General features: G+C 42.1%; 1 long non-coding RNA gene across 1 annotated transcript; it reads left to right on the top strand.

Moving 5' to 3' along the window:
* Positions 1-5,051: 5,051 nt before the first annotated feature.
* LOC107200940 lies at positions 5,052-7,673 on the top strand. Its single transcript, XR_001519875.2, has 2 exons — positions 5,052-5,263; positions 7,408-7,673. It is a non-coding gene; the product is annotated as an uncharacterized LOC107200940 (long non-coding RNA).
* Positions 7,674-8,038: the final 365 nt, after the last annotated feature.

The following is an 8,038-nucleotide window of genomic DNA, read 5'->3' as shown; positions in this document are numbered from 1 at the left end:
GTAATGCTGATAAGAAAAAATAAACAACTGAGAACGAACGAGAGAAAATACTTGCCTCCCGTCTCATCAATCTTCAGTTCAAAGGGAACAGAACCCAAATCAAAAGTCCATAAAGGGACAGGGAGAATACATCAAATCTTTGAGCATGGACTCTATGATCAGTTCTGAAGTTATCAGCATATACAATTTTTTTATCATGCCCCCTAATAAATCTAAGCACTATGAATGTGGAGACATTTTAAAAAAGGGTCACTAATCTGCATATTGATAGCATGTTTTTCTATCCACTTTGTATTTTACTGCTACAGTTGTAAAAGCATTCAAAATACGGTATCCAGTCTATCCTCAATTCTAAGATTATTGACAAGTAACAGGAACACTAAAATCAGTTTTGCTGCTAGTCTCACAGCAGTGACAGATCTGACAGCTCTAGAACTCTCTGAGTGGTACAGAAATTCTACATGACTGGTGGGGTGGTCCATGAACTGGAAAGGCACAAAAAGTAGTATTCCCCTTGTTGTAGTATCTGCTATGAGTAAATGAACGCCACCACCTTGTGTGGCAGAAAAAATTGTGGTGGGCTGTTCTCATGTCTAATGTCCCCAAACTGATTTCCTCCTTTTACACAGTGATCATTAGGGCTAAGGTGTCAGGAAGGATTTTGGGTCAAGACATTTTTGTGAGGTTTGTCATTCATTGTACAAACAATATTACAGCTAGCTCTACCTGCCAAATGCCTGTAAGGATGAGCATAAGAATGAGGTGTCCTAACCCATGTGCATAGAAGCCCCATTTCCTAGAATCTTTAGATATTTTTAATTCACGAAACTAAACAGCCATTCCCAAGCACTGTGGTCCTAGACCTGTGAGCAGCACTCCTTCTCCTACCCTTTTTTTTAATGCCTTTCAAAACCAAAATTATACAATCCATTCCTCAACATGAATAATACTGTGTGTGTCAGGGAACAGTGGTGACAGGCTTCTTTCTCAGGGAGGATGAGCTGAGCAAGACAACAGAAACAGTAGGGCTGGTGCCTCACTGTCCAGATCACAGCCCTGCACTATCTGAGCAAGATGAGCAAGGCAAGCCCCAGAGGTGGAAATCAGGTAGAACTGTAAGTCCAGATCATAAGGTAAGTCAGATCCAGGGGTCAAGACAAATGAGTCAGGTCCAGGTGGAGACAGGAAGCCAATCTACAGGCCAGGGTCAGGTTTGGTGAGGGTAATCAGGATCAGATACAGCCCAGTGATTGTTGTCTGATGAGAAGAAGCAGTTCTTGGAGCAATTCATAGCAATGAAGGAGAAAATTTTTGATGTGCAAGGACTGCCTTGTCTCCTACAAAAGGTGAAACTTTTGAGAGGCTACAGGAATGAGACAATGGTGAGGATCACTTCCCATGCTATGAGAGAGATGGTGATGAAAATGTGTGAGTAGAATGCCAACGGATGGAAAGCAATGCTGCATCTGCATCTGCATGTTCTTTGTATTTCTCATGCCTAAAACTGTAGTGCTAATAGGCAAAACCATAAAGACACATTTCAAAATAAAATTTGAGTAGAAACCTGTTCACTGAGGTTATGGTGACCTTCCTCATTTCAAGTGTCTCATGTACATTTTTACCAAAAACTCTGCAAAAAAAGAACTTTGTCTCACACAATCCTTGAGCATTGTATTGGCTCTGTTTGCTGCCAACATGAATTATATTTTATTGGTTAATAGATTCCCATATTCACAGTCTTTTCCTAAATTACTATACCAAATGTATTTAATGCAAATTATGAGAGCTTCCATACTTGCCTCTAAGGCTGTTTTTTTAATAGGGTACCAGCCATCTCAGTGTGGCTGGCCAGTATGAAATAGCATCTTGTTTTGATTTTAATGGAAATCCCCTGCAAACACAATGTTCCAACATCCATAAACTGCATTTGCACCACAGACTGTTTTGTTGCAGAGCAGCTAAAAATACTGGTGCACTCTCCAGCACTTTGTGCCTGCTGTCTCCAAACAACTCCACCTCCAAACAACCACGATATGTAGATACTGAAATAAACTGGGTTTTGGTTGGTAATTGGACTTGACATTTTTATATTTCTTTTGTGGTTTGCATGCAGTTTGGGGTAACTGTAGCAGACCTAGTCAGAACCCTACTCTCCATAAAGAAGGTGGTGATCCACAGAACAATCAACCTGAGCAGGCACAAGCCTGTGTTCTGAGCAACAGACACAGGCAAGATTAACAAGACAGGTCCAAGGTCAAGCAAGGAAAGACAAACAGCATACCAGAAATAAGGCTAGTGACAGGGACATTAATACATAGCTAAGGAAGGGGCTGAGGGCCCAGAACTGAGCTTAAAGGGAACCCCTGGGCTATGGACATGAGTGGAGGCTGTGGATATTCTTGGAGGAATTAGGGACTACTTGTACCTCCAAAAATTAGTCCCTGAAAAATTCTTGGCATGTCACACAGCTAGTAAGGAGTAGATATGTGACCTTCAAAAAGAGCTGAGCTGCCACTGTTGCTGATCCCTGGGGGTGTGCTTCTGGGCAGAGGGACCTATGCCTTTTCCCTATATGGTGGAGCAGACTGGTGAGAAGATACATTATTTAGATTTTACTAATCATCATGACTTCATCAATAGAATAATATTGTTTTGGACATGCTGAAGAGAGTTCTACTACCTCAATGGCCTTTTGGGCTGGGGAAAGCAAACACTATTGCTACCAGTGGGGAAAGAACCAGATGAGTTGCTATGGTTTAAGAAAGGTATTCTCCAATTTAGAATTCCCACTGAAAGCACTCTAAACCATGTGCTGCTCCTTCCCTCCCACCATCTTCTCCCCTGTGGAGGGCTGGAAAGGAGGACTGGAGGCACAAAACGTGAAGCTCGCGGGTTGAGATAAGAGCAATTTACTGGAAACAGCCATGAGATAAGAAAATTAACAGTAACAGCCACAATATGAATGACAGAGGGTACAAGAAAGATGTGAACAATTCAAATGGAAGCAATACCTTACTATTCCCTCTGCCACCCTGCACCGACCCAAAAGAGATCCCTTCCCCCCACGCAGGAAATGATGTGAGGTAGTACAGAATGACTTCTGGGTCCTTGCTATGGCCCCTGCTAGCTACTGCAAAAATCAACCCTGTCCTGTCTGGAGCCAAGAAAATGTTATGACTGCCTCTTTTCTCTCACTGCTGTGATAAACAGGCCAGGAGACCAGCTCCTTTTAAAAAGGCCTTTATTAAACAGGACAGCTCTGGGGTGGGGGCCCGAGGGGTCGAGCACACCACCACTACTCCCACTGGACACTGCAGAAGAGGAGGATCCATGCAACTTTGTCACTAGTACAGAGCTGGGCCTTCCTCCCACAAGGTACTCCCTAGAAAGACTCATTTTCTTGGCCTCGTAGTCTAGGTTGTCATCCTAGTCAAGTCCACTCGTGGTTATGTCGGCCCCTGGAGGGAAGTCAGGGGACTCCTCTGGGTCTTCCTCATTCGATGGTACTGTTTTTATTCCTTCCTTTTTGTGTGGCTCGTTGTCTCGGGTTTTTTTTCCAGTCTCTGTGCATCCCATGAGTCTCTGGTTTCTCTCGTTTACATAAAAGTCCTTATGTCATCCTCCTACTCAGGGCCCAACTGAACAGGGTACAGCAACTTGGGGCAGGGGTACAGTGTTGCCATGTGGGAGTCTAGGAGCAGTGGGGGCAGGGCCTGGCTGAACACAGAACAAGAAACACAGGGTACAGCAACTTGGCAGTGGGGGCAAGGCCTGGCTGAAGAAGGAACAAGAAACACGGGGTACAGCAATTTGGGACAGGGGTACAAGGTAAGTAAACCTGGGACAGGGGTACAAGGTAAGTAAGGGGTTTACAAACAGTAACATGGTAACAATCTTCTAATTATTCTTAACACTTTCGCCGTGTTCACTTGTGGTTTTGTTAATGAGAATCTGACTCAAACCCCCAGAGTGGCCTGGCTAGCTCAGTGATGAGGTTTCTCTTCACTCTGGTTTCGAGCCAGCATATGTTTGTGGGGTTCACTGATTTTCTTCAGGAATTCAAGTCTATAAAGCAAGTAAAGAAATCAGGGGTGGACTCTCTCCCCGGGGTTGCATTCCACAGTTTATTTCTGTGAAGGGGAATCCAAAGGGCGAAAGACAAAGGATTTGGGGTCTGGGGGTCTCTTTTAACAGGGTTTTTCGGAGAGAGGTGTTATAAATGCAATGGCAAAATAGGGTTAATATAAAAAAGCAATTTATTATAAAACAATTTCGATGAGAAATAACAAGAGAAAAACCACAATAAATAAATCAGTGCAGCACCGGGTGGACAAGGATCTGTACCAAGAGGTACCGATCTCCCAAATCCATGAAGAAGGGACTGCGGTCCGGGGTTTTTATAGGGATTTTGTGTCCTGAGGCAAAAACCCGGTATGAGCACGGTCCAACAAAGAGTCTGGATGTGTGGTGAATGAACTTCCTGGGTTCGTTGAGCTGAGTCAACAAGAGATGGGGCAGAGTCCTTTCACATGCGGATGTCTCTGAGTGTCTTCTGATTGCATTTCCCGGGGTTGAGTGGCCAGGATGGGTGCGGAGCAGATGGATATCTCGACCTGGCTACTCATATTGTTCGGTTTGATTGCCTGTGTCCTGCTCTTTATCTCGTGCTGATAAGCGTCGCAGTAGATCGTTACTGCTCCACTCGGGAAGGAATCCTTGGATTATTTTGCATTTTGTGCCTTTACAGTATTACAAATATAGCATATAATTCTTTATTCCCCTTCACGAATTTTTATCCAATGCTATATTTATCACAGAGGGAACATCAGAGAAAGAACCAGTTATTTTTCTCAGTTAGTACATCTTACAAACTTTCTACAAATCAAGGTTACACACACCAAGATATGAAATAACAGACACCAACTTCTTCAAATGCCCACAAAGGTGTAGGAGTATTCTCCACAGAGGGGCAGAGGCGGAGAGAGGGGGGCTTGGTTTCCTGGCAGCACAGGGGGGAAAGAAAGGGAAGGTAAGAATGCCCTCTCAGCTTCCATAGCTCAGAGGCATTCTGGGACAGGAAAAACAAAGTTACAAACTTCCGTGTTGGAAAGAAGGATCTCTCTTCTCCCAAACCCGTGCTTTCCTGGGTTAAAGAAATTTCAAGCAGCTGGAAATGCCAGCAGGGTCCTCTCTTTACTCTATCCAGCCTCTCGCCTTGGGGCTGAGGAGAAAATCTTCAGTAACCATGGTAACCTGACTTCAGGTAAACAATAGGAGAAAGAAAAGGGGGGGGGGGGGGAGGGAATCACCACTGAAATAGGGGAAAAGATACATTTCAAGCTATCAACTACTAACATAAACTAACAACAACATTCTAATAACTTTACCAAAAAAAGTATCTGCATGGCAGCGTCAAAAGGGGTGTGACCCTAGAACACAGCAGTAACATCTTGGTAACTTGCTTTGCCCCTGCACGCACAGGCTTAGAGCTTTATGACATCTTAGGTGCCCTCCAATAGCACCAATTTTATCATGACACAGCCTCTGAAGATTTTCATAAATTGTTTAGGGGACCAAACACCCCAAACTTGGTGACTGATTAGGTGACCTGATGAGTGAGCTGCTGCTAGACAAGCACTTCACTGTAGAGTTTGTGGCATCAGCACTCAAATTCTATGGCTATTTATGACGTGTATAAAAATTATAAAGGCATCACTCTAAATGAAAAAAAGAGAAAACATTAATTTTGAGTTGCTGAGGGATGCCATCTTAGACTATGGTGGAAATACAGACTGTGATGCACCCCAGAAGATCATGAGAGAAACAGGGCTATGTTGTCAGGAACAAGACGTCTGTCACAGGAGCAAAGCACCTTCAGAAGACGCAGAGATTATATATGCTAAGAAGGTAGTTATTAATTAAAAATATTGACAGCCTTCCCAGCTCTTTTGGATCACTTGTCATTTGGTCACTGTTAGGAACATACTTTTACTGCTTTTCTGACAAGATACAGCAGCTGTGGAAAAAACTGCCCTGTAAAAAGTACTGGAGAATGCCAACTCTTTGGTTTTTGGTTTTTGCTCTGCTTGACAGCCTCATGTTTAGTTAAAGTTGCTGGCAGCTGTTGTATTAGAACAGGAAATAAAAGAAAAAGAGAAAAGGAAAAAGGAAAAAGAGAAAGAGAAAAAGGAAAAGGAAAAAGGAAAAAGAGAAAGAGAAAAAGAAAAAGAAAAAGGAAAATAAAAAGAAAAAGAAAACCCCAGAACTGCTCTGAAAATATTTTTGTAATTAAATTTGTGGATTATTTAGCTGAAGATATTAGTGACTCCTGATATGGGGAGAGGCTGAGTTGGGATTGCTCAACCAGGAGAGGATTAGGCTTAAGAGTACTAAATGTGTATAAACACCTGATGGGAGAATGTAAAGAAGATGGGGCCAGACTCTCCTTGGTGTTATACCATGGATGAACAAGAGACAAGAGTCACATATAGAAATAAGAGGTTTTTAGTATAAGAACTGGGTTTTATTTTTTTCTGTCAGTGCATCTATTTATTTACATAGAGTAAAAAGCTATTGGCATTTGATGCTAAAGAGGAAGGACCAAGGCCAACATCCAACATTTCTGTCAGGGCAGGCTTAAGAAGCATGACATCCCACCATCTGATGAGTACCTTCTGTACTTCTGTACATTCTGGAGCAGTGATCTCATATTGCACTCAAGAATGTTTCATCTTGGGTGCATACCTAGAAAGGATTCTCTAGCATAGGGCTTTGTTGAAAAAAATAATAGCAAGAGCTCTTTGGTGCCCGTCTTTACATTTAGTCAAAAGGCTTGCATCTTCTCTGGTTTGTCTCTATCATATTGCCAAATATTGCTGTACACGATCATATTAACAGTGATGGTCAAAGCTCTGGCAAAACATATTTCTACTCTATTTTTTTCTCTTCTATTCAAGGAATAGAGACCAACACAATACTGATCTGAAGATAGGCTTGTTGGAATCTGAAATAAAAGCCCCTCTGAGTCCCTCAGAGAGAGAAAGGAACTAAAATATATTAAACCACACAGACATGAAATAAGAGTGTAGGTTTTAGTTTTAAGTAAGTAGAAATATATCTTAAGTGCCTAAGGAGACTGTGTTAGCTAGTAAAAAGCCCTAAAGCCTAGTTTAAAGTTCAGTAGTATTACCCTTTACAAAATTAACTTAGCTCTAGACATAATGAAAACATAGCTTTCATTTCTAGATAGGACAGATAAAGATATTCACATAAACAGATAATGCTCTATACGTAGAATTTAGGTAAGGACTGACACTGCTTTTGTACATTAAGAATTAAGTATAGATTGGCATAGAAAGAATGTTTTAGAATTGTGTTTTTAGCTGATTGGATGATTTATTAATCCAGTACAATCCCCTGTATTGGGGTGAAAAAGAGAGATCACACCACAAAGAAGAGGAAGAAGGACAACAACAGATCATCATAAACATCACAACACAGAAAGAAGAAAAAACTGCTTCTGCTGCCATCTAGATCAAGGGAACTTTATGCCAGCTGCTGCTCAACATATTGGGACCCTATGCCAGAAAGCTTTTAGCATGGACTTTAATACTCTGAACTCTCTGCCTTCGAGACTGATGCATTCATACAATAAACAGCTTTACTGGAACTGACAACTGCTCTTGTCTCTTTGAGACCTGGAGACCCCCACACAAAACTTTACACAGGCTGAAAGTAAACATGTTATAGCCAGCGGTGAACTACTCCCTGTTGACTGAGAACGTATGTGGTCTTTCCTATGGCTGTCAATCCTCTGTATGAGCTGCAAGTATTTTCTTAAACCACAGCCATTTCTAAAGTCAAGCTGCAGTGGTTTCACTAGGGTTTCTTCATCATCCACATATAGAACCACAAAATTTATATCTTACCATTTGAAGCTGGAAGGGTTCTAAGCATAATTTAAACAGGGCACTTAGATGTTTCACTGGAATAGCTTCTGCTTTCACTGGTGAAATACGTGTGAGTAGGTTGGGGCTGG

The sequence above is a fragment of the Parus major genome, chromosome 2 (genome assembly GCF_001522545.3).
Source record: "Parus major isolate Abel chromosome 2, Parus_major1.1, whole genome shotgun sequence".
NCBI lineage: Eukaryota > Metazoa > Chordata > Aves > Passeriformes > Paridae > Parus > Parus major.
The sequence above is the reverse complement of the archived record's forward strand: the minus strand, read 5'-3'. Positions and strand labels throughout refer to the sequence as shown.